This window comes from Vigna umbellata, chromosome 7 (assembly GCF_029865625.1).
Source record: "Vigna umbellata cultivar VRB3 chromosome 7, Vumbellata_1.0, whole genome shotgun sequence".
NCBI classification, from domain to species: domain Eukaryota; kingdom Viridiplantae; phylum Streptophyta; class Magnoliopsida; order Fabales; family Fabaceae; genus Vigna; species Vigna umbellata.
In genome coordinates this window covers 35,142,866-35,169,907 of record NC_142171.1, presented here as the reverse complement: position 1 = coordinate 35,169,907, position 27,042 = coordinate 35,142,866, and the positions used below count along the sequence as shown (strand labels likewise).

Sequence of the window (27,042 nt, the reverse complement as noted above, 5' to 3'; positions counted from 1 at the left end):
ACGAAGAGGACGAAGTTGACGAAGTGGACGAAGTTGACGAAGTGGAGGAAGTTGACGAAGTGGAGGAAGTTGACGAAGTGGACGAATTAGATGAAGTGGACGAAGTGGACTAAGTGGACGAAGTTGACGAAGTGGACGAAGTTGACAAAGTTGACGAAGTGGACGAATTTGACGAAGTGGACGAAGTGGACGAAGTGGAGGAAGTGGAGGAAGTGGACGAAGTTGACGAAGTTGACGAAGTGGAGGAAGTGGAGGAAGTGAAGGAAGTGGAGGAAGTGGATGAAGTGGAGGAAGTGGAGGAAGTAGAGGAAGCGGACGAAGTGGACTAAGTGGACGAAGTTGACGAAGTGGAGGAAGTGGAGGAAGTGAAGGAAGTAGAGGAAGTCGAGGAAGTGGACGAAGTTGACGAAGTTGACGAAGTTGACAAAGTTGACAAAGTTGACGAAGTTGACGAAGTTGACGACGTGGACGAAGTGGACAAAGTTGACGTGGTTGACTGATGAGTCAATATTTTGTTCACTTCACTTAGTTTATTGTGCTAGAATTAATCGGGGAATTGTGCTTAATTGTCCAGTATTTTCCCATTTTTACTAATTGTGCTTAATTTGATCGGAAATTCTTATTTTAACTAATTTGAATTATCTGAGCTAATTATTTGCATTATTAATTGCAGGGGAAAATTGTTGGATAATATTTGGGACATTTGGAGGTCAAAATAAATGCCACATCAAATATACTTTAAACTAAGCAAAGACGAGGTGTGAAATTCAATTATGGGAGTGTACATGGAGATGAGCTTGGTTGGAGAAACATTGAAGTGGTGTGACGGTGGGAAACAGAGGGCTGCACGTCCACAAAAGAATTAGGAGGTGCTTGGAAGAGGTTGCCTGGTGAGGAGGTGGAAATTGGAGAAGCTCCTTTTTCTTTGCTTTAAGAATGAATGAGCGGTCCAGCAAGCTTGGGAGGTGACGGACGTCCACGCGGGGTTCACACAGAGACGGCCCATGGGGAGCGTCTAGCAAGCATGGGAGGCACCACGCGTCCATCTTTTGAGCAGCAACAAGCCTAGTAGAGAGAATACGCACGTCCAGCAAGGATGAAGTGCTACGCACTCTCACGTCCACATGCTTCCACGTCCACAAAGCCCATCAACACACGTCCAGCAGCCTTGTGTCCAGCCGAGAAGCGTTCCAGCAGCTTGGGAGAAAAACCTGGTCCAGCAAGTGAAGGAAGGAGGCTTCATTTTCCAGCAAAGAAGCACACGGACAGCATTTTCCAACAGCTACGAACGGGCTTCATCCAAAAAAGGAGGTGACGCACGTCCAGCAGAAAGAATGCAGCAACGTCCATCCAACGCACGTCCAAGAGCAAGCACACTCATTTGAAGAGAAGAAACTTTCGCGTCCAGCTTGCTACATCCGGAAATGGCCCAACAGCTTGGAGAATAACGCACGTCCAGCAGAATGAAGCAACGGTCCAACACAAGACCGCACGTCCAGGAAATGGAAAAGGGAGCCCGCGGATGAGGGGATTCACGCGTCCAACAGCAGAGAATTCCACAGTCCAGCGTGAAGGGGGTGCTCACGTCCAAGTCGTGCTGCAACAATTCCACTCCCGCGTCCAGCAAGGCTCATGCCACGTCTTCAAAAAGCAATGGGCTGGATTCATTTGGAGGGGGTGCACACGTGAAGCAGAGAGGTGGCATCCAGCAATTGGCAGTGCACGCATCCTGCAGCTTGGGAAGAAGTGGTGCACGCGGACTCAATTGGGGAGGTGCTTGGAGAGAAATGGACAGCAGGTCCAATAGAGGTGTGTTTGGACAGATGGCACACGGGGGTTTAAAAACCCTTGGAGGAGAAAGGGGAGAAAAAGGGGGTCTCGGCCTGGAGCTGTAGCCGCCACTTGCCATTTTGCCACTCACTCTCTCGGTCTTTAGTTTTTAGGCTTTTGTTTTGAACTTTTCTTTGGCTGGAACGCTGTTTTGTTTTGAACAACTCTCCGTCTTCATCCCTTTTTCTTCTCATAGAAAATAGGTGCTGGAATGACACACGACCAAGAGGCAGCAGCCATCACCCTTCACTTTGCAATTTTCCTTGAACGTCTTATGAAGTTTGGAATGGTATTCACGGTGGTGGCATTTGTAATGAAAGTTTTTAGGTTATTCGATGGATGAATGTTAGATGCATTGTCTTTCTTTTCTTCTAGATGGGGTGATTAATTTCTTTCTTTCCAATTGTTGCTGCACTACATTTATGCACCCACTACGTTTATGCCCTTACGTTGATCGATGGGAAGCATTTTCGTTATTCTCTTTTAGTTGGGCATTGAAATTTTAATCAAAAACAAGGTGGTTGTAGGGATGTTACGGTTGCTGGAATGAAAGTAGTTGTTTTTCTTTTGTTTTTATGACATGAGAAGTAGATTACGTGGGATTGAGGATGGGATGTGACAAAGAATTAACCAGCCGAGTAGTGTAGAAGTAGGGCAGTAGGTAGTGTAGTGTAGATTTTTCCAGTAGTGTAGAGTAGAGTAGAGTAGAGGCCGTGGATAGAGGGCTGGAACATGAAGGAGGAAACACAGGCAGAGAATGGAAGGTTACGGTTGAAGTAAAAATGGTGTGCACGTTCCAATTTTATTTTCTTGTTGGCTGTATTAAATTCTTGCACAATTTAAATGGAATTCAAAGTTGGTTTCATTTTCTGTTGTTAAATTTCCAGATCATTTTATTGTTTTGTTTTGCTGCTGTAATTTAATTTCGGTTGTTGTTTGTCTGCGATTTAACTTTGACTGTTTGTTTTTACTGGTGCTTTTATTTATGCGTCAATGTTTTACATTTTCTGCACGTTTAATGTTTCGCGTTTATTTGATCTTGATGTCTTTTACCGTTCGGTTTTTTTTACTGTTTCGAAATTTACTTCAACGCTTTTAATTTCGTTTTATTTAATTTCCAGTTTAATTTAATTTTTCCGCATCAAAACAAAATCACAAAACCCCACCCTCGTGTTAGATCTGAGACTGAACCGCAATTTGGTCCTTGAGAGACGACCTAGGAGTCACTTCCTAGTACTATACTGCATTCTTTTATGCAATCAACTTTTGTGTGAGGTGCGACCCTCTCATCAAAATGGCGCCGTTGCCGGGGAACAACGGTTCGGTCTTAGGTCTTTTGTTGTGTTAGTGTTGTGTTGTGTTGTGTGATGTGTTTTAGGATGTTTAGTTAGTCTTGTTTGGGTTTACTTCTTTTATCGATTTTTGTGTGTTTAGATTTTTATCATTTTTTGTATTTTGTGCATTTAGTTGTTGTTTCTGGAAGTTTCAAATTATGTAAATAATGGTTTTCCCCCATGTTATGTTTCTATATGTTTGGTTTAATCTTTGTTTGAAGTGGAAGTCCAGGTCTGAGACAGGTTTTGCACTACAATAGAGGAGATGACAGATTCTCAAGACTGGATATATGAGCTGATCAAGAGTCTTCCCAAATTCCATGGGTTGGCACATGAAGATCCATACAGGCACCTCAAGGAGTTTTGTTTGGTGTGTTCGTCGATGAGGCCTGCTGGTGTTTCAAAGGAGACAGTGTTGATGAAAGTGTTTCCAATGTCCCTTCAAGGTGCAGCAAGAGACTGGTTCCTATACCAGTATCCTTTTGATAGTTGGCAGGAAACACAACAGAGATTCCTCAACAAGTTCTTTCCAGCAGCAAAGGTAGTCAGCATTAGGAGGGAGATCACTAGCATTGAGCAATTTCAAGAAGAAAGCCTGGCAGATTATTGGGAGAGGTTTAACAGGCTCTGCACAGCCTATCCAAACCACCAAATTTCAGAGCATTTGGTCTTGATTTACTTTTATGAAGGGCTCCTGGACAATGAAAGGATATTAGTGGATGTAGTTGCTGGTGGATCTTTGATGGACAGAACTCCAACAGAGGCAAAGAAGTTGCTCTGCAAGCTAGCGGGTCAAAATCCAAGTGAGGTAGTAAAGGAAAAACTTGAGCAGGTTTACTGTAAACTTGAAATCCCTACTCATGTATCTGAGGTTCAAGTAAATTTTAATGTTTTTGAATTGGTAAAACTTGAACCATTTAAGCCTGTTCTAGATTCTGATATTGATATACACGTGCACACTCATGTTGTGGATTCATTATTCCCTGTAGAGCACATTGACATACCTGATGTTCACTATCCTTGCACTGATCTTGATTTAAATGATAGCCTTGAGGATGCAGCTGATGACTTGGAGATTGGTAAGAAAATTTTCAATGAGCAAAAACAGGTTTATTCTGAACTTGAGATTCCAAACACTTTACCTGATTTGCCTATACATTCAAATGCCTGTGATTTGATGCACACTGATTCTATAGGATTCATGACTGATACTGATACAGATTTGATTGACCATTCTAAAATTTTTGATTCAGTATCAGCCAAGGTTATCAAACTCGCGAGTTAACTCGTTAACTCGGACGAGTTTGCGTTCTTAGTTCTGGCTTCCGAGTTAACTCGGAAGCAAACTCGGTTTTCAAGCAGACTCGGTAAAATCGGTTCTAAACTCGATGGGAACGGTTAGAATCGCGATTTTGCAGCGGTTGTGCGAGTTTGAAATAAGAAGTAGCGAAGAAAGAGGAAATAGTTATAGGTCTAGGGCACCGTCACGTTTCGCTGTCGTGGTTGCTCCTTGTTAGCTCTCCTTCGTGTTCGCCGTTCACATGGTTCTTGCTCGTCGTTCAACTGGTTCATGGTCACGCTTCGTTGCCTGGTTCGCGCTTGTCGTTGTGGTCGCACTCCGTTCGCCTGGTTCGTGCTTGCCATCGTGCTTGTCGTCGTGCTTGCCATCGTGCTCACCGATGCTTCTCCATTTCTCGCTGCTCTGCGTTGCGTGAGTGAAGTATTTCTATTTTAATGTTACAACTAGGGTTTTAATCCCTTGTACGATGCGTTTTAATCTTTTAGTATTTATGCTTCTTATTTTAGCATGTAGATATTTAATATTAAAATATTTAATATTAAAGTATCTATTCATTATTATTCTGATTATTGGGCCTCCTTTTAGTATACCAAACTTTTGGACCAATATTAACTTGAAGAACTTGTTTTTCTAACTGAAGTTTCAATTATATTCAATTAAAATTATGACAAAATAATAATAATATTAAAGAAAAATATTTAAATATATATAATATGATAAACTAATAATTATAATAATATTATAAAAGTATAAAAACATTATTTATAAATTATAATATTAAATTATTCTATTATTTATAGATATTTTAAAATATTTTTACACGAAGTAAACTCTTACGAGTTTACGATTCGAGTTTACGATCCGAGTTTACGAAGCTCCCACGAGTTTACGTAAACTCTCGAGTTTGACAACCTTGGTATCAGCCATTGAACCCATTGGTCTAAAGGTTGTTTTGAATGAACATGATTGCCGTGATGAAATTTTGAATGATAATAGCCTTGAACTGACCTTTGATTCTGTTGATGATGCATATATCAATATTGATTTTGAGGTAGAAACTGTCCAATCTGACAACTCTATAGAGTTAGGACTGAACTTTGATCTGACACAGTTCTCTGAGAACTTTGAATGTGATTGTGAATCTGGTTCTTGCCCGATTTGTATTGAAATTGATTATGTGTTACAGACAGATTCTAAGCGTATAACAGATGCTATTAATTGTGAGTTTGATGACCATGCTGCAGAATTAAATGAGAATACAGGTGTTGACATTAAGGAAATCATGATTAATGAAGGATAGTGTACTACTACTTCTTTGACTGAGCCAAAGATCTCCATTCCGGTGTCACACAATCAACAACTACCAGTGGAAGGAAAGCTACTGATGGAACAATTTGCTGGGAGAAGAAAGAAGAAACATCTCGTTTTGGATGATATGGCAGTACTGATGAAGTTGTTCCTCCTCAAAACTTGTTTGCTGAATCCTATGGTGGAAGACATCTCCCTGATAGTCCAAAATTGGCAACTGCCACCATGACCAGGGGAGTTTTCTTTTCCCTTCTCCCCCTTTCTCTACTTTTATTGCATTTGTCCATGATCTGTTCATTGTTCTGATTTCTGATCTTATGCTTATGACACATTGAGGACACTGTGTAGTTTAAGTGTGGTCTATTGGGGGAGATTTTGTTTTTTTTTTCTTTGTTAGTTTTTGTTTTCTTTGTTAAATTTTTTCTGTTTTAGGTTGTTTTTGTCATGTCTTGTATACAGTTTTGCATGATTCTCTTCATTTCTGGACTTTGTTTAAGTTGTAGACTTGTCTTTCACTTCACTTGATTGATACTTATTGGTTTGAAATCCCTTGCTTTTCTTTGCTTGGGAAGATGATTATGATGTTTGAGAGGTTGAATTGATTGTGACAATTACCCTGTGTGAGATTTGAGCCACTTTATGTTCTTTCTTGTGTGTGATATGTCTCTTGATTGCTTGCACATATGCCTTGGCTTGACTCTTGTTGATAATTCTTGATTGATATGCATGTTTGGAAGTGATAAAGGCAGTTTTGTTCTTGAGCCTCTCTAGCCAAATGAGCCTACCTTGTTCTAAACCTTTGATAACCCCTTTTGAGCCTATACTTTCCCCATTTCTTTGTTTTGAAGCTCATACACTAGCCCTAAGTGAAAAACCATGATTACCTTAACCTTAGGGAATTTTGGAGCTTTGGAAGTGTTTTGGGAACAAGTGTGGTCTCCTTGGGGATTCTGATGAATTGGCTAGTTAGTTCCTCTTCTTGTTTTGTGTTCAAAAATATGATTTATATCTTGTCTCAGACAGTTGTGTGCTAAAGAGAGAAAAGAAAAGAGACACGATGAAAAACAGAGAAAAATAAGAAAAATAAAAAAAATTTGAAAAATTTGTGAATAATGAAGTCAAGAAGAGGATTGAATTAGAGGTTTGGGTGTGAGTTGACTGTGTTTACACTTGTTCCCCATTGCTCCTCTATTTCTTTTGGTTTGTAGCTTCTCATCCATATTTATCCTCCCTTGTCCTTGGCCACATTACATCCATAAAGACCTTTTGATTTGAACATGCATATGTTTTGAGTGTTGATAGAAGCTTGCCAAGTCAATTTGTGTTTGCTTTCTTGAGTGCATCGAGTTGACAATGTTTACCCTAGACACTTGAGAGAAACACTGATAGTGCACCTGTGAGGTTTTGCTGCTTTTGATTTACCTCTTCAATTGATTGATCATTTTGTCATGCTTTGAATTGTTTGGATAATTTCATGAGTATCTGCTTTCTTCGATTTTGTGTTGGATATTGTCTACTTCTTTTCTCTGTCCAAATTTCTTGAGGATTGTGTAATTTTGTTTCTTTCCTTCTGAGTCTTTGTTTTTTGTATGCTGCATTTGTGTAACTCCTTTGAATGTCCTTGAACTATTCCCTGATTTGCGTCTTGATTTTGCCCAGGAGTGCAAAAGACTAAGTGTGGTCTATTTTGATGAGTCAATATTTTGTTCACTTCACTTAGTTTATTGTGCTAGAATTTTATTGTGCTAGAATTAATCGGGGAATTGTGCTTAATTGTCCAGTATTTTCCCATTTTTACTAATTGTGCTTAATTTGATCGGAAATTCTTATTTTAACTAATTTGAATTATCTGAGCTAATTATTTGCATTATTAATTGTAGGGGAAAATTGTTGGATAATATTTGGGACATTTGGAGGTCAAAATAAATGCCACATCAAATATACTTTAAACTAAGCAAAGACGAGGTGTGAAATTCAATTATGGGAGTGTACATGGAGATGATCTTGGTTGGAGAAACATTGAAGTGGTGTGACGGTGGGAAACAGAGGGCTGCACGTCCACAAAAGCATTAGGAGGTGCTTGGAAGAGGTTTCTTGGTGAGGAGGTGGAAATTGGAGAAGCTCCTTTTTCTTTGCTTTAAGAATGAACGAGCGGTCCAGCAAGCTTGGGAGCTGACGGACGTCCACGCGGGGTTCACACAGAGACGGCCCATGGGGAACGTCCAGCAAGCATGGGAGGCACCACGCGTCCATCTTTTGAGCAGCAGCAAGCCCAGCAGAGAGAATACGCACGTCCAGCAAGGATGAAGTGCTACGCACGCTCACGGGTTGAAGACCAAAAGCAGCTACTATGTAACACCCCATTACGGAGTGCCACTAGAAAATAACAAAATCCAAAATTTTATGCCAATTTTTTTTTTAATTAACATCGCTGAACCAAACCATCAAAAGTTTAAGCGTCTTACAACATAAGGTTAAAACCTTACAATTATCAAATTCATTATTCAAAGACATAAAATTACATTAAAACATGATAAATCCCCCATAGTCATTCCCATAACTCTCGTTGTGCTACTTCATCTCTGCCTCATCTGCAACGCCATCTACTCCCGTACAAGTACGATCATCGTAGGTGGAAACCACAACCACAACATTTCAGGGTGAGTAACGAAGAATCTAACACAGCATATAATTTAAATATCAAAATATCATAACTTAGATTATCCTAGTCACAACCTTACAATACAACACAATATTCAACTCGTAACTCAGATCATCACCACTAAGACTATCAAGTCACAATATTACAATACATCACAGTATTAAACTCACGACTCAATCATTTACTCAAGCTTCTGTTGTTTCCTTGAATTTTGTCGTACCAAACCTGTTTCGCAAAACAGGGCGATTCGAGCCGTCTTCCATCGCAACTTCAGACCTATCTCCCCGACCTCTCAAGGAATTACGAGTAAAAACTTCGGTTAGGCGCACCCACCGAGCACTATACTCACACGAGCCGAAGTCATTGGGCGAGACATTCAACCCTCTCTAGTCCCCGCGCACGAGGAAAGGGTGACACTCGAATCTCAGTCTCCGCAGAGACTCAACACACTATCGTATCGCAATACGAACAACATCGATTCGACAAGAATTCTAAGGAAATGACAGACCGCTTGTTCGCACAACTTTACCTCCACAAACATCACCCAACATCTCTTTCACTCCTCTCATTCTCATAATCCATTCTTTCCTCTTCCAAAAATGGAAGAGAAATCACAATACCCTCTTACCCACACTCTTGGCCAAAGAGTGTAGATAAGTATTCCCAACTAGTAAAATGAATGCTATCCACACTGACCTTTGCTTGTTATTTTACTCATAAATCTCTTTACATAACTCCAAATGAGTTAATTTATTTTTTATTGGAAACTAGACTTAAATATCTTTCTTTGGACATATAAATCTAAATTTTTGGACTACAGGAATAGCTGCAGTAAAATTATTAAAAAGCGGAAAGTTTAACCACGTTCTGGTCTTCTCAGGTTTGACCTTTGCTGACTGTTTTACTCATTACTCTCTCTACCGAACTCCAATTGAGTTGGTTCATGCTTTTCTGGAAACTAGACTCAAATATCTTTATTTGTACATATAAATCTAAATTTTTGGACTACAGAGCTAGCTGCAGTAAAATTATTAAAAAGCGGAAAATTTCACCACCCTCTGGTCTTCTCAGTTTTAACCTTTGCTGATTCTTTTGCTCATTACTCTCTCTACCAAACTCCAATTGAGTTGATTCTTGATTTTATGAAAACTAGACTCAAGTATCTTTAATTTGACATATAAATCTAAATTTGTGGACGACAGGGCTAGTTTCAGTAAAATTATTAAAAAGCGGAAAATTTCACCACACTCTGGTTTTCTCAGTTTTAACCTTTGCTGATTCTTTTGCTCATTAATCTCTCTACCAAACTCCAATTGAGTTGATTCTTGATTTTATGGAAACTAGACTGAAATATCTTTCTTTGGACATATAAATCTAAATTTTTGGACTACAGATCTAGCTGCAGTAAAATTATTAAAAAGCGGAAAATTTCACCACGCTCTGGTCTTCTCACTTTTGACCTTTTATTACTGTTTTACTCATTACTCTCTCTACCAAACTCTAATTGATTTGATTCTTGCTTTGTTGGAAACTAGACGCAAATATCTTTATTTGGTCATATAAATCTAAATTTTTGGACTACAGGGCTAACTGCAGTAAAATTATTAAAAAGCGGAAAAGTTAATCGTGCTCTGGTCTTCTCAGTTTTGACCTCTGCTCACTCTTTTACTCATTACTCTCTCTTCCCAACTCCAAATGAGTTTATTATTGTTTTGTTGGAAACTAGACTCAATTATCTTTAATTTGACTACTCATAAAACTATTTTTGACATCGAAAAGGGTCTCAAATAAATCTGGGAAAAATCGTAACAATTCAGTTTTAGATTCTGCATGTTATATCCAAAACTCATGTTATACTCAAAACTCATAAAACTTACAACCAAGAAGAAAAACACATGCTTCAACATGTTAAATTTAATCCCAACACACAAGAATAAAGCATGCAACAACTTTATATGGTTACCTTCTACCCATCATACACTATGTTATATCCCAAGTTAAACCCCCTTACCTTTAGCCTTGAACACTTTAACTTGATCTCTTCCACAACCTTGGTAGAACTCTAATTTCTTGGAATCCCTCTCTTCTTGCACAGGCCAAGACAATCTCCACACTTAGCACACTCAGAATTTTCGAAATACTCTCACTAAGAGCCTTTCTCTGCTGTCCAAAACATTCATTCAGCTTTGGAATTAAAGGAAATGATTCCTAGACACACAAGGACCCATGGAATTGTTATTTAGTAATGATAATTCAATAAAACAATGTCCCATACTCCTTTCCAGCCCCAAAACATGGAGGGAATATCTGAAAGGGTCCCTAAAATTATTCCCACAAAAGGAACCGCAGCCAAGCCAGCTCACATTGTCTACAATCCAAAAAAATTACTGCTCACGTAAATCCCCAGCAGCAAAATTTATCGCAACTTTGACAGTCCGGTTGACCCCCTTACCGAAGTCGAAAATACGCGTATGAGTACTCATATCGAAGCTCTTTGAGTCTTCTATCCAATAAAAGAAGAATCAGCTAAATTAATATTTTCCACAAAAAGTTATAAATAAAATAGTAAACCATGTCAAGTCTGACAGCACTTTATTTTACATTATAACTTAAACTTTTTACAACTAGGTAAGTTCACGAGGTTCTAGGGTCTTACATACTACGTCCACATGCTTCCACGTCCACACAGCCCATCAACACACATCCAGCAGTCTTGTGTCCAGCCGAGAAGCGTTCCAGCAGCTTGGGAGAAAAACCTGGTCCAGCAAGTGAAGGAAGGAGGCTTCATTTTCCAGCAAAGAAGCACACGGACAACATTTTCCAGCAGCTACGAACGAGTTTCATCCAAAAAAAGAGGTGACGCACGTCCAGCAGAAAGAAGGCAGCAGCGTCCATCCAACGCACGTCCAAGAGCAAGCACACTCATTTGAAGAGAAGAAACTTTCGCGTCCAGCTTGCTACATCCGGAAATGGCCCAGCAGCTTGGAGAATAACGCACGTCCAGCAGAATGAAGCAACGGTCCAACACAAGACCGCACGTCCAGGAAATGGAAAAGGGAGCCCGCGGATGAGGGGATTCACGCGTCCAGCAGCAGAGAATTCCACAGTCCAGCGTGAAGGGGGTGCTCACGTCCAAGTCGTGCTGCAACAATTCCACTCCCGCGTCCAGCAAGGCTCATGCCACGTCTTCAAAAAGCAATGGGCTGGATTCATTTGGAGGGGGTGCACACGTGAAGCAGAGAGGTGGCATCCAGCAATTGGCAGTGCACGCATCCTGCAGCTTGGGAAGAAGTGGTGCACGCGGACTCAATTGGGGAGGTGCTTGGAGAGAAATGGACAGCAGGTCCAATAGAGGTGTGTTTGGACAGATGGCACACGGGGGTTTAAAAACCCTTGGAGGAGAAAGGGGAGAAAAAGGGGGTCTCGGCCTGGAGCTGTAGCCGCCACTTGCCATTTTGCCACTCACTCTCTCGGTCTTTAGTTTTTAGGCTTTTGTTTTGAACTTTTCTTTGGCTGGAACGCTGTTTTGTTTTGAACAGCTCTTCGTCTTCATCCCTTTTTCTTCTCGTAGAAAATAGGTGCTAGAATGACACACGGCCAAGAGGCAGCAGCCATCACCCTTCACTTTGCAATTTTCCTTGAACGTCTTATGAAGTTTGGAATGGTATTCACGGTGGTGGCATTTGTAATGAAAGTTTTTACGTTATTTGATGGATGAATGTTAGATGCATTGTCTTTCTTTTCTTCTAGATGGGGTGATTAATTTCTTTCTTTCCAATTGTTGCTGCACTACATTTATGCACCCACTACGTTTATGCACTTACGTTGATCGATGGGAAGCATTTTCGTTATTCTCTTTTAGTTGGGCATTGAAATTTTAATCAAAAACAAGGTGGTTGTAGGGATGTTACGGTTGCTGGAATGAAAGTAGTTGTTTTTCTTTTGTTTTTATGAAATGAGAAGTAGATTACGTCGGATTGAGGATGGGATGTGACAAAGAATTAACCAGCCGAGTAGTGTAGATGTAGGGCAGTAGGTAGTGTAGTGTAGATTTTTCCAGTAGTGTAGAGTAGAGTAGAGTAGAGGCCGTGGACAGAGGGCTGGAACGTGAAGGAGGAAACACAGGTAGAGAATGGAAGGTTACGGTTGAAGCAAAAATGGTGTGCACGTTCCAATTTTATTTTCTTGTTGGTTGTATTAAATTCTTGCACAATTTAAATGGAATTCAAAGTTGGTTTCATTTTCTGTTGTTAAATTTCCAGATCATTTTATTGTTTTGTTTTGCTGCTGTAATTTAATTTCGGTTGTTGTTTGTCTGCGATTTAACTTTGACTGTTTGTTTTTATTGGTGCTTTTATTTATGCGTCAATGTTTTACATTTTCTGCACGTTTAATGTTTCGCGTTTATTTGATCTTGATGTCTTTTACCGTTCGGTTTTTTTTACTGTTTCGAAATTTACTTCAACGCTTTTAATTTCGTTTTATTTAATTTCCAGTTTAATTTAATTTTTCCGCATCAAAACAAAATCACAAAACCCCACCCTCGTGTTAGATCTGAGACTGAACCGCAATTTGGTCCTTGAGAGACGACCTAGGAGTCACTTCCTAGTACTATACTGCATTCTTTTATGCAATCAACTTTTGTGTGAGGTGCGACCCTCTCATCATTGACGAAGTTGACGAAGTGGACGAAGTGCACGAATTGGACGAAGTTGACGAAGTGAATGAAGTGGAGGAAGTTGACGAAGTGGACGAAGTTGACGAAGTTAACGAAATTGACGAAGTGAAGGAAGTTGAGGAACTGAACGAAGTGCGCGAAGTGAACGAAGTTGACGAAGTGGAGGAAGTGGAGGAAGTGGACAAAGTGGACGACGTAGACGAAGTGGACGAAGTGAACGAAGTTGAAGAAGTGGACGAAGTTGACGAAGTGGACGAAGTGGACGAAGTGGACGAACTTTAAGAGGATGAAGTTGACGAAGTTGACGAAGTTGAGGAAGTCGACGAAGTGGACGAAGTGCACGAAGTGGACAAAGTGGAGGAAGTTGACGAAGTGGACGAAGTTGTTGCAGTGGACGAAGTTGACGAAGTGGACGAATTAGATGAAGTGGGCGAAGTGGACTAAGTGGACGAAATTGATGAAGTGGAGGAAGTGGGGGAAGTGGAGGAAGTTGACGAAGTGGACGAAGTGAACGAAGTGGACGAAGTTGACGAAGTGGACGAAGTGGACGAAGTGGACGAAGTGGACGAAGTCGAGGAAGTGCAGGAAGTGGACGAAGTGGACGAAGTGGACAAAGTGGAGGAAGTTGACGAAGTTGACAAAGTGGACGAAGTTGGTGAAGTGGACGTAGTGGAGGAAGTGGACTAAGTGGACTAAGTGGACGAAATGGACGAAGTGGACGAAGTTGATGAAGTTGACGAAGTGGACGAAGTGGACGAAGTGGACGAAGTGGACGAAGTGGACGAAGTGGACGAAGTGGACGAAGTGAACAAAGTGGACGAAGTGGACGAAGTGGACTAAGTGGACGAAGTGGACGAAGTCGACGAACTTGATGAAGTTGACGAAGTGGAGGAAGTGGACGAAGTGGACGAAGTGGACGAAGTGAACGAAGTGGAGGAAGTGAACGAAGTGGACGCAGTGAACGAAGTTGACGAAGTGGAAGAAGTTGACGAAGTTAACGAAATGGACGAAGTGGAGGAAGTGGAGAAAGTAGACTAAGTGGACAAAGTTGACGAAGTTGACGAAGTGGAGGAAGTGGAGGATGTGGAGGAAGTGGAGGAAGTGGACAAAGAAGACAAAGTGGACCTAGTGGAGGAAGTGGAGGAAGTGGAAGAAGTTGAGGAGGTGGAGGAAGTGGAGGAAGTGGAGGACGTGGAGGAATAGGAGGATGTGGACGATGTTTACGAAGTGGAAGATGTTCACGAAGTTGATGAAGTTGACGCAGTTGACAAAGTTGACGAAGTTGATGAAGTGGACGAGGTGGACAAAGTTGGCGAGGTTGACGAAGTGGAGGAAGTGCTCGAATTGGACGAAGTTGACGAAGTGGAGGAAGTGGAGGAAGTGGAGGAAGTAGACGAAGTTGACGAAGTTGAGGAAGTGGACGAAGTTGACGAATTGGACGAAGTAGAGGAAGTGCACGAAGTGGTCTAAATGGCTGAAGTTCATGATGTTGACGAAGTGGACGAAGTGGAGGAAGTGGACGAAGTGAAGGTAGTTGACGAAGTAAGGAAGTGGAGGGAGTGGAGTAAGTGGACGAAGTTGACGAAGTTGACGACGTTGACGAAGTGGACGAAGTGGAGGAAGTGGACGAAGTGGACGAAGTGGAGGAAGTGGACGAAGTGGAGGAACTGCACGAAGTTGAGGAAGTGGACTAAGTTGATGAAGTTGACGAAGTTGACAAAGTGGACCAAGTGGAAGAAGTGGACGAAATGGACGAAGTTGACGAAGTGGAGGAAGTTGACGAAGTGGACAAAGTGGAGGATGTTGACGAAGTTGACGAAGTCGAAGAAGTAGACGAAGTGGACGAAGTGGACGAAGTGGACGAAGTGGACGAAGTGGACGAAGTGGACGAAGTGGACGAAGTGGACGAAATGAACGAAAGGGAAGAAGTTGACCAAGTTGACGAAGGGGACGAAGTTGACGAAGTGGAGAAAGTGGAGGAAGTGGACGAAGTGGAGGAAGTGAACGAAGTGGACGAAGTTGACGAATGGACGAAGTGGATGAAGTTGACAAAGTTAACGAAGTGGAGAAAGTTGACGAAGTTGACGAAGAGCACAAAGTGAACGAAGAGCACCAAGTGGACGAAGAGCAGGAAGTGACCGAAGTTGACGAAGTGGAGGAAGTGGAGGAAGTGGAGGAAGTGGACGAAAAGGACGATGAGAACGAAGTGGAAGAAGTAGACGAAGTTGCGAAGTGGACGAAGATGACGAAGTGGAGGAAGTTGACGAAGTTCACGAAGTGGATGAAGTTGACGAAGTGGACGAAGTGGAGGAAGTTGACAAAGTGGAGGAAGTAGAGGAAGTGGAGGAAGTGGAGGAAGTAGACGAAGTGGACGAAGTTGACGAAGTTGATGAAGTTGACGAAGTGGACGAAGTTGACTGATAACAGTTGAAAAACTGTTATTTTCATGCTTAAAATTGACACAAAAAGCAACCTTTACACTTAGAAACTAGCTTGAAATCATGCTTTTATCCATATTTTCATAAATAAGAGAGCTGGACAGGTTTATGCTTGATTTTAGTGTTTTTGTGCAGGTTTTAAGGTGAATTTAGTGAAAGAAGAGAAGAAGGAGAGAGATGGAATCAGAAAAGTCAACCAGAAACCAGAAAAGTCAACCAGTCAATCAGAAAAGTCAACCAGTCAACCAAAAAGTCAAACAGTCAACCAGAATACGAAAAAAGTCAACCAGACCAGTTTTGGGCCAGTTTTTTGCGATTTTATGATCTATTTGGGCCTGGACCCGTTTTCTATTATTTTTATGTCCTATTTAAAGACCTAGATGTCTTAGAGTTGGTATCTTTGGCAGAAACAAAGCAAACACTCTCTCTTCCACCCCTTTGAAGGAGGATCTTGGATGCTCAGGCTTCCTCTTCACCTTTCTAGGGTTTTATCTTTCATTCTTTCATTGTTATTCATCTAGGTTCACCATGAATATGGTGTACTAAACCTTGTATGTTTGTTGGGGAATCAATGTAATCTTTTGAAGCTCTCATATATGGAATTTGCTTTTACATCTTATATTTAAGATTTATGCTTTCTTTCATCATTAGTTAGGGTTTTTCCTCTTTGCTTAATGCTTGCGTTGTTTAACTCATTCGATGCATGATTATTGATTTTGTCGATACGGGAACGTACGGGGAAGTCTAGATCCGGGGAATCTCTCCCAATATTATATTGGTTGTCGTTAAGCTCCTGTACTTGATGAACTAATTATTAGGAATGCTAGGAATTGTATGAACTCGTAATTAGGGAGAAGCCTTCTTGAAAGGTACTTTAGAGAGTGGCATTAACAATGATGATTTGAATGTTGAATTCCGAAAATATGAGAGTGGATGAGATGAAATTGACCCCCAACAACATATTCATACGTATATTTCATTGAAAGTGTTTATCTTTTGCCTTTGCCATTGATCAAAACTTCATGCATACATGTTTATTTTCGTCTTTTGCATAATATAATCCAAATATTTCGTCTTTAAGTCTTAGCTAATCAACAAACCACACAACTAAACTAGGCCGTGAGTCCTTTGGGAAGAACGATACTTGGTCTTACCAAGTTTATTACTTGAACGATTCGGTCATACTTGCCGATAGTAAAACAAGTTTGTGACATCATATTTTGGTGTTCATAAATTTGTCCATCAAGTTTTTGCCGCCGTTGCCGGGGACTCGTGGTTTAACTGGTTAATTTGTGTGATTATTGATTATCTTTGACTTTAATTTTGAATTTCTGTTTTTATTTTGTTTTTCGGTTTTTATTAGATTAGAGTTTATTTTTATTTTATTTTATGTTTATCTTCTGAATCTTTTATCTTCTTCTATATCTTTTTGTGCTAACAAATCTTTTCTAGGGTTTTGTTTTCTTGTGCATGCAGGAAGCAATTAGAACAAGGAGCAAGAAAACAACAGAACCTCTTCTTGAAGGTCTAGACGAGAGTAGAGGGAGGAGAAGAATCCGAACATCTAGAGAACTTTTCCCTCCTCCGGAAACTCTGTTGCAACCATCACCACAAGGTTCTGACCATAGCATAAAAAATATGGAGAACAATAATATCAGAAGAACTCTTGCTGATTACACCAATACAGCTGGACCTCAGCACTTTAACAGTATAGCTAGACCTAGAGTCAATGCAGCTAACATGGAGGTCAAACCAGCATTGATCCAACTGGTGAAGAGTAATCAATTTAATGGGTTATCTCATGAAAGCCCATATGAGCACCTCACTACCTTCAATGAGATTTGCAACACAGTCAAAATTAATGGGGTGCCAGACGAAGCTATCAAACTTAGCTTGTTTCCTTTCTCACGAAGTTAACAAAGTTGACGAAGTTGACGAACTGGACGAAGTGGACAAAGTGGAAGAAGTGGATGAGGGGAGGAATTGGAGGAAGTGGAGGATGTGGAGGAAGTGGAGGAAGTGGACGAATTGGACGAAGTGGAGGAAGTGGACGAATTGGACGAAGTGGAGGAAGTGGACGAAGTAGACGAAGTTGACAAAGTGAACGAACAAAGTGGACTAAGTCAACGAAGTTGACGAAGTTGACGAAGTTGACGAAGCGGACGAACAAAGTGGACGAAGTGAACGAAGTGGAGGAAGTGGAGAAAGTGGACTAAGTGGACGAAGTTGACGAAGTTGACGAAGTTGACGAAGTGGACGAAGTGGACGAAGTGAGAGAAGTGGAAGAAGTGGACTAAGTGCACGAAGTGGAGGAAGTGGAGGAAGTGGAGGAAGTGGAGGAAGTTGACGAAGTGGACGAAGTGGAGGAAGTGGAAGAAGTGGAGGAAGTGGAGGAAGTGGAGGAAGTGGACGAAGAGGAGGAAGTGAACGAAGTGGACGAAGTTAACGAAGTTGACGAAGTTGACACAGTGGACGAAGTTGACGAAGTTGACACAGTGGACGAAGTTGACGAAGTGGACGAAGTGCACGAATTGGACAAAGTTGACGAAGATGACGAAGTTGACGAAGTGAAGGAAGTGAAGGAAGTGGACATAAGTGGACGAAGTTGATGAAGTTGACGAAGTGGAAGAAGTGGAGGAAGTGGAGGAAGTGGACGAAGTTGATGAAGTGGACGAAGTGGACGAAGGTGACGAAGTAGATGAAGTTGACGAAATGGACGAAATGGACGAAGTGGAGGAAGTGGAGGAAGTGGACGAAGTGGATGAAGTTGATGAAGTGGACGAAGTGGAGGAACTGGACGAAGTGCACAAAGTGAAGGAAGTGCAGGAAGTGGAGGAAGTGGAGGAAGTGGAGGAAGTTGACGAAGTGGAGGAGGTGGAGGAAGTGAACGAAGAGGACGAAGTTCACGAAGTTGAAAACGTTGACAAAGTAGACGAAGTTGACGAAGTGGACGAAGTGGACAATGTTGACGAGGTTGACGAAGTTGACGAAGTGGACGAAGTGCACGAATTGGACAAAGTTGACAAAGATGAGAAAGTGGACGAAGTGGAGAAAGTGGACTAAGTGGAGGAAGTTGACGAAGTTGACGAAGTGGAGGAAGTTGACGAAGTCGACGAAGTGGACGAAGTGGACGAAGTTGACGAAGTTGACGAAGTGGAGTGTTGAGAGGGTCGCACCTCAAAAAAATTGATTGCAAAATTAATGCAGTATAGTACTAGGAAGTGACTCCTAGGTCGTCACTCAAGGACCAAATTGCGGTTCAATCTCAGATCGAACACGTAGTGGGGGGGGGTTTGAAACTTTTTTTTTGCAAGGAAAATTAAATTAAATTAAAACTGGAAGTTAAAGACAACTAACAAAATTAAAAAGCTGAAAGCAGAAAACCGAACGGTTCTAACCATAAGTGTTAAAACCGAGCGGTGATATAAAAGACCGAACGGTCTAATTAAGCACTGACCGAACGGTGCACTATAATTGCACAGAAGTAAAAACCGAACGGTAATAACATTGAGACTGAACGGACTCCAAAAAAAGAAATGAGCGAACGGTCGCTAAAGACCGAGCATCCTGACAAGGAACAAGACAAGCCGAACGTCACAGAGCAACGATAATAAAAAGCAGATCAAAGAAATGGACGAACGATCTCTAACAGTGAAGTTGGAGACCGAACGGTTGTGCAACTAGGTCGAACGTCCTGACATGAAACGAACGGTCGTTTACAACAACAAACAGACCGAACGGTCATACACAGAAGTGTGTCTGAACGGTAAAAGCAACTTAACAGCTAAGGAAAAGGACGAATGGTATTAGGTGACCGAACAGTATGAAGACAACAGGCAATGGAAAATGATATTGAAAACTAAACCAAAAAAAACCGAACGGTCTCTAACAATGAAGCATGTTAGAGACCGAACAGTGTAAAGGTAAAACCGAGCGGCATGCAGTAATTAAAGCTGAACAGTGCAACAGCGGAAAAGCATAGGAAAATTGTAAACCGAACGTTCTTGACCGAGCGGTAATAAGAATAAAGTGTGAGCATCGAATGGTTCAAATCAAACTAATAAAATGAGGTGGGAAAATCAACACGCATAAGCCGAACGGTACTATTAACAAAAGAAACGAACGCATACAGAAAATAGTTAAACGGTAATTAAGCAGTAAAATGGAAACAAGTTAAAACTTCAAGAATAACCGAACGGGAATAAGCAACCAATTGAAACTACGCAACAAAGAAGGCAGCCGAACGCATGCATCAACAATGACCAGAACAAACCAAATGGTCTACAGTAAGAACTTCGACCGAACGGTAGTAAATGGACAAACACTTACATAATCGAACGGTCTAAAGAGGTAACCGATCGGTATGAAATGCAGCAAAATTCATCAAACTTTGAACGCAGTGCGACAGAAACTAAACTTTAACTTCGAAATGCACAGATAAGCCTAAAACTATTCTAAACGCTAATGAAAATACACCGAATGGGATTTAAAATGATTCGCAACAGTAAGGGCACCATCCAACGCAAACTGAGAATCAAACAGCATTGGAAATGCAACGTGAACAGTAGAATCGCAAACTAGAAATGCAGGAAGGTGACGATGAACAGTGAACAAGATGAACGAGCAATGAACGGTGAAAATAAATTAATGAGTAACTGTGTGCATCCCAATATGAAGAAAATATAAACGTTTTATCTGTTCAAGTAAGAAAACAATGAAAAGGAACCTCTTGGAGCTCTCTTCCAGCAGAACGTGTCTTCCTCTCATTCATCCCATATCTCGAAATGTTCAAAGAAAAATCCAGCAAAAGAGTGGCGACTCTCTCCTCTCTTTCAATACTTCCCAAGATGATGATAATAATTCTCCCTAAAAGGTAACGTTCAAAGTAAAAACAAGCAAATGGTAGCTGGCTACCTCCCGGCCGTGTGCTCTTCCATTCTCATTCAAAAACAATGTTCCCCAAAATCCAAGAGCAGAATGAGAGAGTTCTCTCCCGTGAGGGGTGGCGGCTGGACCCATAAAGGCCGTGTGTCACCTTTTTAATAAGGGTAGGGTCCACACAAAAAATTAAAAACCCTAACCTAAAAGGCACATGTCCTACAAATGATATTTTTTACAAAATTGCCCCTAAAAGGGTCCAAAACACCTAATTCTAATTAAGGGCTTCTAGAAAACGAAATTACAACTTTAATTAGAATCTAAATGACTAAATGTTGAGCCTTTGAGAGTGTCACTCCATATCCCGATGCTCCAGATGATGTTTCCACAACTTCCCTGCAACCAGAAATGCACTTAATCAGCTCAGAAAATTTCCGATCAAATTAAGAATTTCCGATCAAATTAAGCACAATTAGTAAAACTGGGAAAATACTGGACAATTAAGCACAATTCCCCGATTAATTCTAGCACAATAAAATAAGTGAAGTGAACAAAATAATGACTCATCAAAATAGACCACACTTAGTCTTTTGCACTCTTGGGCAAAATCAAGACGCAAATCAGGGAATAGTTCAAGGACATTCAAAGGAAGTGGACTAAGTGGATGAAGTTGACGAAGTGGACGAAGTTGAGGAAGTTGACGAACAAAGTGGTCGAAGTGAACGAAGTGGAGGAAGTGGAGGAAGTGGACGAAGTTGATGAAGTGGAGGATGTGGAGGAAGTGGAGGAAGTGGACTAAGTGGACGAATTGGACGAAGTGGAGGAAGTGGACGAAGTTGACAAAGTGAACGAAAAAAGTGGACGAAGTGGAGGAAGTGTATGAAGTGGACTAAGTCGACGAAGTTGTCGAAGTTGACGAAGTCGACGAAGTGGATGAAGTGGACTAAGTTGACGAAGTGGAGGAAGTGGAGGAAGTGAACGAAGTGGACGAAGTTCACGAAGTTGAAAAAGTTGACAAAGTAGACGAAGTTGACGAAGTGGATGAAGTGGACAATGTTGACGAGGTGGACGAAGTGGAAGAAGTGCTCGAATTGGACAAAGTTGACGAAGTGAAGGAAGTGGACGAAGTTGACAAAGTGAAAGAAGTGGACGAAGTTGATGAAGATGACGAAGTGGAAGAAGTGGAGGTAGAGGAGGAAGTGGAGGAAGTGGAGGAAGTGGACTAAGTGGACGGAGTTGACGAAGTTGACAAAGTGGAGGAAGTGGAGGAAGTGGACGAAGTGGACTAAGTGGACGAAGTAGACGAAGTTGACGAAGTGGACGAACAAAGTGGACGAACAAAGTGGACGAAGTGAACGAAGTGGAGGAAGTTGAGGAAGTGGACTAAGTGGACGAAGTTGACGAAGTTGACGAGGTGGACGAAGTGGACGAAGTGAGAGAAGTGGAAGAAGTGGACGAAGTGGACTAAGTGCACGAAGTTGACGAAGTGGAGGAAGTGGAGGAAGTGGAGGAAGTGGAGGAAGTGGAGGAAGTGGAGGAAGTTCACGAAGTGGAGGAAGTGGAGAAGTGGAGGAAGTGGAGGAAGAGGAGGAAGTGAACGAAGTGAACGAAGTGGACGAAGTTAACGAAGTTGATAAAGTGGACAAAGTTGACGAAGTGGAAGAAGTGCACGAATTGGACAAAGTTGACGAAGATGATGAAGTTGACGAAGTGAAGGAAGGGAAGGAAGTGGACGAAGTGGAGGAAGTGATGAAGTTGACGACGTGGAAGAAGTGGAGGAAGTGGACGAAGTTGATGAAGTGGACGAAGTGGACGAAGTTGACGAAGTTGATGAAGTTGACGAAATGGACGAAATTGACAAAGTTGACGAAATGGAGGAAGTGGAGGAAGTTGACGAAGTGGACGAAGTGGAGGAAGTGGACGAAGTGGACGAAGTGAAGGAAGTGCAGGAAGTGGAGGAAGTGGAGGAAGTTAACGAAGTGGAGGAAGTGGAGGGTGTGGAGGAAGTGAACTGATAACAGTTGAAAAACTGTTATTTTCATGCTTAAAAGTGATACTAAAAGCAACCTTTAGACTTAGAAACTAGCTTGAAATCATGCATTTTGTTTATATTTTCAGAAATAAGAGAGCTGGACAGGTTTATGCTTGATTTGAGTGTTTTTGTGCAGGTTTTGAGGTGAATTTGGTGAAAGAAGTGAAGAATGAGAGAGAGGACATTAGAAAAGACAAGAAAGAGTGCAAAAAGAGAAGTCGAAGGCACCGCTCAGCGGCAAACTACCGCTGAGCGGCACTCAAGAGGTGGCGTTGGAACCGCTGAGGGGCAAATGGCCGCTGAGGGGAAGAAAGAAGACGCGTAACCACCGCTGAGCGGTAAATGGCGCTGAGCGGCACTTTTTGGGCTTGGGCTTTTGTAATCTTTTGTAACTCTAGATTAGTATTTAAGGGCTTGCACGTCCTTTAGTTAGTATCTTTGGCAGAAACGAGGCAAACACTCTCTCTTCCACCCCTTTGAAGGAGGATCTTGGATGCTCAGGCTACCTCTTCACCTTTATTGGGTTTATTCTTTCATACTTTCATTGTTATTCATCTAGGTTCACCATGAATATGGTGAACTAAACCTTGTATGTTTGTTGGGGAATCAATGTAATCTCTTGAAGCTCTCATATATGGATTTGTTGAATACATCTTTGAATTAAGACATATGCTTTCTTTTCATCATTAGTTAGGGTTTTTCCTCTTTGCTCAATGCTTGCATTGTTTAACTCATTCTAATGCATGATTATTGGTTTTGTTGATACGGACACGTACGGGGAAATCTAGATCCGGGGAATTTCTCCCAATATTTTACTGACAATATTATATTGGTTGCCTTAAGCTCCTGCGGTAATGAACTAATCATTAGGAATGCTAGGAATTGTATGAACTATTTGATTAGGGAGAAGCCATCTAGAATGGTACATTAGTGAGTGGCATTAACAATGATGATTTGAATGTTGAATTCCTAAAATATATGAGAGTGGATGAGATGAAATTGACCCCCAACAACATATTCATTCATATATTCCATTGAAAGTGTTTATCTTTTGTCTTTGCCATTGATCAAAATTCATGCATACATGTTTATTTTCTGTCTTGCATTTTAAACTCAAATATTTCGTTTGTAAGTCTTAGTTAATCAAGAAACCACATAACTAAACTAGGCCGTGAGTCCTTTGGGAAGAACGATACTTGGTCTTACCAAGTTTTATTACTTGAACGATTCGGTCATACTTGCCGATTGTGAAACAAGTTTGTGACATCATATTTTGGTGCTTACAAATTTGTCCATCAAGTTTTTGGCGCCGTTGCCGGGGATTCGTGGTTTAACTGGTTAATTTGTGTGATTATTGATTACCTTTGACTTTAAGTTTGAATTTCTGTTTTTATTTTTTCTGTTTTTATTAGATTTTATTTTTTTTTAGATTTGATTTTTATCTTTTAGGTTAGATTTTATTTTTATCTTTTTAGATTAGATTTTATTTTATTTTCGAATTTTTATTTTATTTTTCTGTTTTCTGTTTTTCTGTTTTCTGTTTTTTATTTTTAGGTTAGATTTTATTAGATTTTATTTTTATCTTTTTAGATTAGATTAGATTTGATTTGATTTTATTTGATTAGATTTTATTTTATTTTATCTTTTAGATTAGGTTAGATTAGATTTTATTTTATTAGGTTAGATTTTATTTTATTTTATTTTATTTTATCTTTAGATTAGGTTAGATTTTATTTTATCTTTTAGATTAGGTTAGATTTTATATTTTTTAGATTAGGTTTTATTTTATTCTATCTTATTTGATTCTATCTTCTAAATCTTTTTATCTTCTGAATATTTATCTATCTTCTCTATCTTTATGTGCTAACAATTATTTTCTAGAGTTTTGTGCCTAACGTTTGCAGGATGCAATTCGAACAAGAATTTAATAGGCACTCAATTCTACTAAGGTAATTTCAATCACTGGTGGGATCTCACTCAAGCATGAATGATGATCAATTTTGGCAAGCTGTCGAACAATTTAAGAATCTACCACCACAACAAAGGCAGAAAAAACCCTCTCTATCGGGAAGAAGGATAACGTTGGAGGAGGCAGTTCAACAGTACATACAGATACCTGATTGTCATCACAAAACCACTCAAGCTGCCGAAGAATTTGATAGGCTACCACCACAACAATGGCAGCAACAACCCTCTCCATCAGTAAATTTGGATGACACTCAACAATTTTTGAAAAATTTGGAGATGCACCTTCGTTTCATTAGACAAAAATTGAATGATGAGGTTAATACTAAAGTTAACCTTAAGGAGGAAGGGCAAACCAATGTTACCGAAAGTGACAAGATTCTTGATGAGGAAAAATTAGAGAGAGAGGAGGAAAAGGTAGAGAGAAAAGAGAAAGAAGAGTTGAGTGAGAAAAATAAAGATGAAGAAAAAGAGAAAGAAGTGGTTGAGAGAGAAGAGAGAAAGAAGATTTGTGTGAAAAGAAAGAAGTTGAAAAGAAAAAGAAAAGGGAAGAAAAAAATAAAAGAAAGGAAAAAGAGAAATTTTAGGGAGAGAAAAAGGAAGAAAAAGAAGATGAGAGGAAAGAAGAAGAAATCATATGAAAAATCCCATCCTCATCTAAAGAAGAATCATGGGAAGGAAAAGATATTCAAGTGTTTTATGGAAATCTTCAAGAAATTGGAGATTAAAGTTCCTATGATTGAAACACTGCAACAGGTTCCTGGTTTAATCAAATTTCTGAAGAAGTTCAGTAGAAAGAAGAAAAAGAAGATGGAATGTGAGCTTTAACAGGGTCAAGCTAGTGACGTTAAAGAAGCGCTTGCTGGGAGGCAACCCAGTGGATTTACAAACTTTTGATTTGGTTTTGTAATTTATAATTTGTGAATATTATTCTGTAATTATTTTTTTGTTGGATTTAGCATCTACTGAAGGATGCTAGGTGGTTAAGTATCTACTGAAGGATACTAAGTTTGTAACACCTACTGATGGGTGTTGGTGAGAAGATTTTGCACCTACTGATGGGTGCTGGTAAGTTTGAAACACCTACTGATGGGTGTTGGTGGATTTTGGGTCAGGCTCGTGACGTTAAACAAGCGCTACCTGGGAGGCAACCCAGTTGATTGGTTGTTTTCTGTTTGTCTATTTTAGTTAAGGTTTGCATAAGCATTTTTAACATTGAATTGCAGGGAACCTATGAGGGGTATGTTAGGAAGGCACGTAGGTCAAGAAAAGAAGGAGAAGGGCACATCACGAAAGTGCCGCTGAGCGGCAGTTACCGCTGAGCGGTACTAACGCAGATGGGCTTAAGTTCCCCTTAGCGGAACCCGAGCCCATTGGGGTATTTTTAAACCCTAAGCTGCGCATTTTTATATTTTCAGGCTCTTCTCTGCACACACACTCCCACATACCTTTTCCAAGGTTCTCCACATCTTTTCCCTATTCCTTTTTAAGAAAATCTCCCTTTCACTCACTTTCTCACTAGTTTTCCATCTAAGTTTGGGGTTGGGAGAGAGCATCATTGAAGGGGATGATTTCTTCATTGTGGTTGACTAATGCTTAACAATGTATCTTTTGGTTTTGTGAATTATGTTTGATGCAGGGATGGCCTCCTCATCGGGCAAAAGGAATCAAGACTATAAGATCCAAGAAGAGGAGGATACAGATGATAGCTCAGATTGAGGAGGAGCTGAGATAGCATTTACTGATGAATGCTATCATGCTTATGCTTTTGATTGGTTTAAGTTTTTCTAAATTTATTTGTTTTCGTTTTTTTTTTTTTAGATTAGGGTTTGATGTACTTTATTGAACACCTGGTTTCTTATGATGGTTTGCTATTAACTGTGATTGTTTGATAAGTAATGCTTGATGATGCTTATTGATTGATTGATGTTGAGATGATGTGCACATTAAAATGCTTATACAGGTGATTCACAAGCTTTGTGAACAAATGCAGGGTATCATGATTGTGATTGTGAAATTAAGCAGGATGTGTATGTCAAATGTGAATGAGCTTATATGTGAGGTTTTGAGCTCCAGAGTTGTTATTGTTGAATGCTATTACTTTGAAAGCATGAATGATTTTGCCCAGGTTTTCTATGATTGAATCAATTGCTTGTTTTGCATCATATGATCAAAGGCCGTGTTGTTGAAACCCTTTTTATTGGCCAAATTCATAAAGTTAGCCTTCTAAAAGAGAACACGTTGTGTTCTATCCTTTGAACCCTTAGCCTTAAATATACACTGAACACCCTTGATTGAAAATCTTTACCTTGAGTTAAGTAGAAGATCTTGTGTGCTATTGTTAAATGTTCAAGTTTGGGGTTATTGGGGAAACATGAAAAAGAAAAAAACATTGAGCTAACAGCTAAAAAGTAAGAATATGCAAAGAAAAGAAAAGAAAAAGAAGCAAAGCTCAATGCAAATGCAAAAGCAAAGGCAAAAGAGAGTTGGGAATGAATAAGAAGATTGTGTGTTATGATTCTCTTAACTCAAGGATTTTGTGATCCAGAAAAACCAATTTTCTTGTTAGCCCAGCCACATTATAAGCCATTGAAAAGTCCTTGTGATGATGCATGCT

At 40.4% G+C, this 27,042-nt stretch overlaps 1 pseudogene; it reads left to right on the top strand.

Moving 5' to 3' along the window:
- The first annotated feature begins 1,522 nt into the window (after positions 1-1,522).
- On the top strand, positions 1,523-6,537 carry LOC148195846 (uncharacterized; annotated as a pseudogene).
- The last annotated feature ends 20,505 nt before the right edge of the window (positions 6,538-27,042 follow it).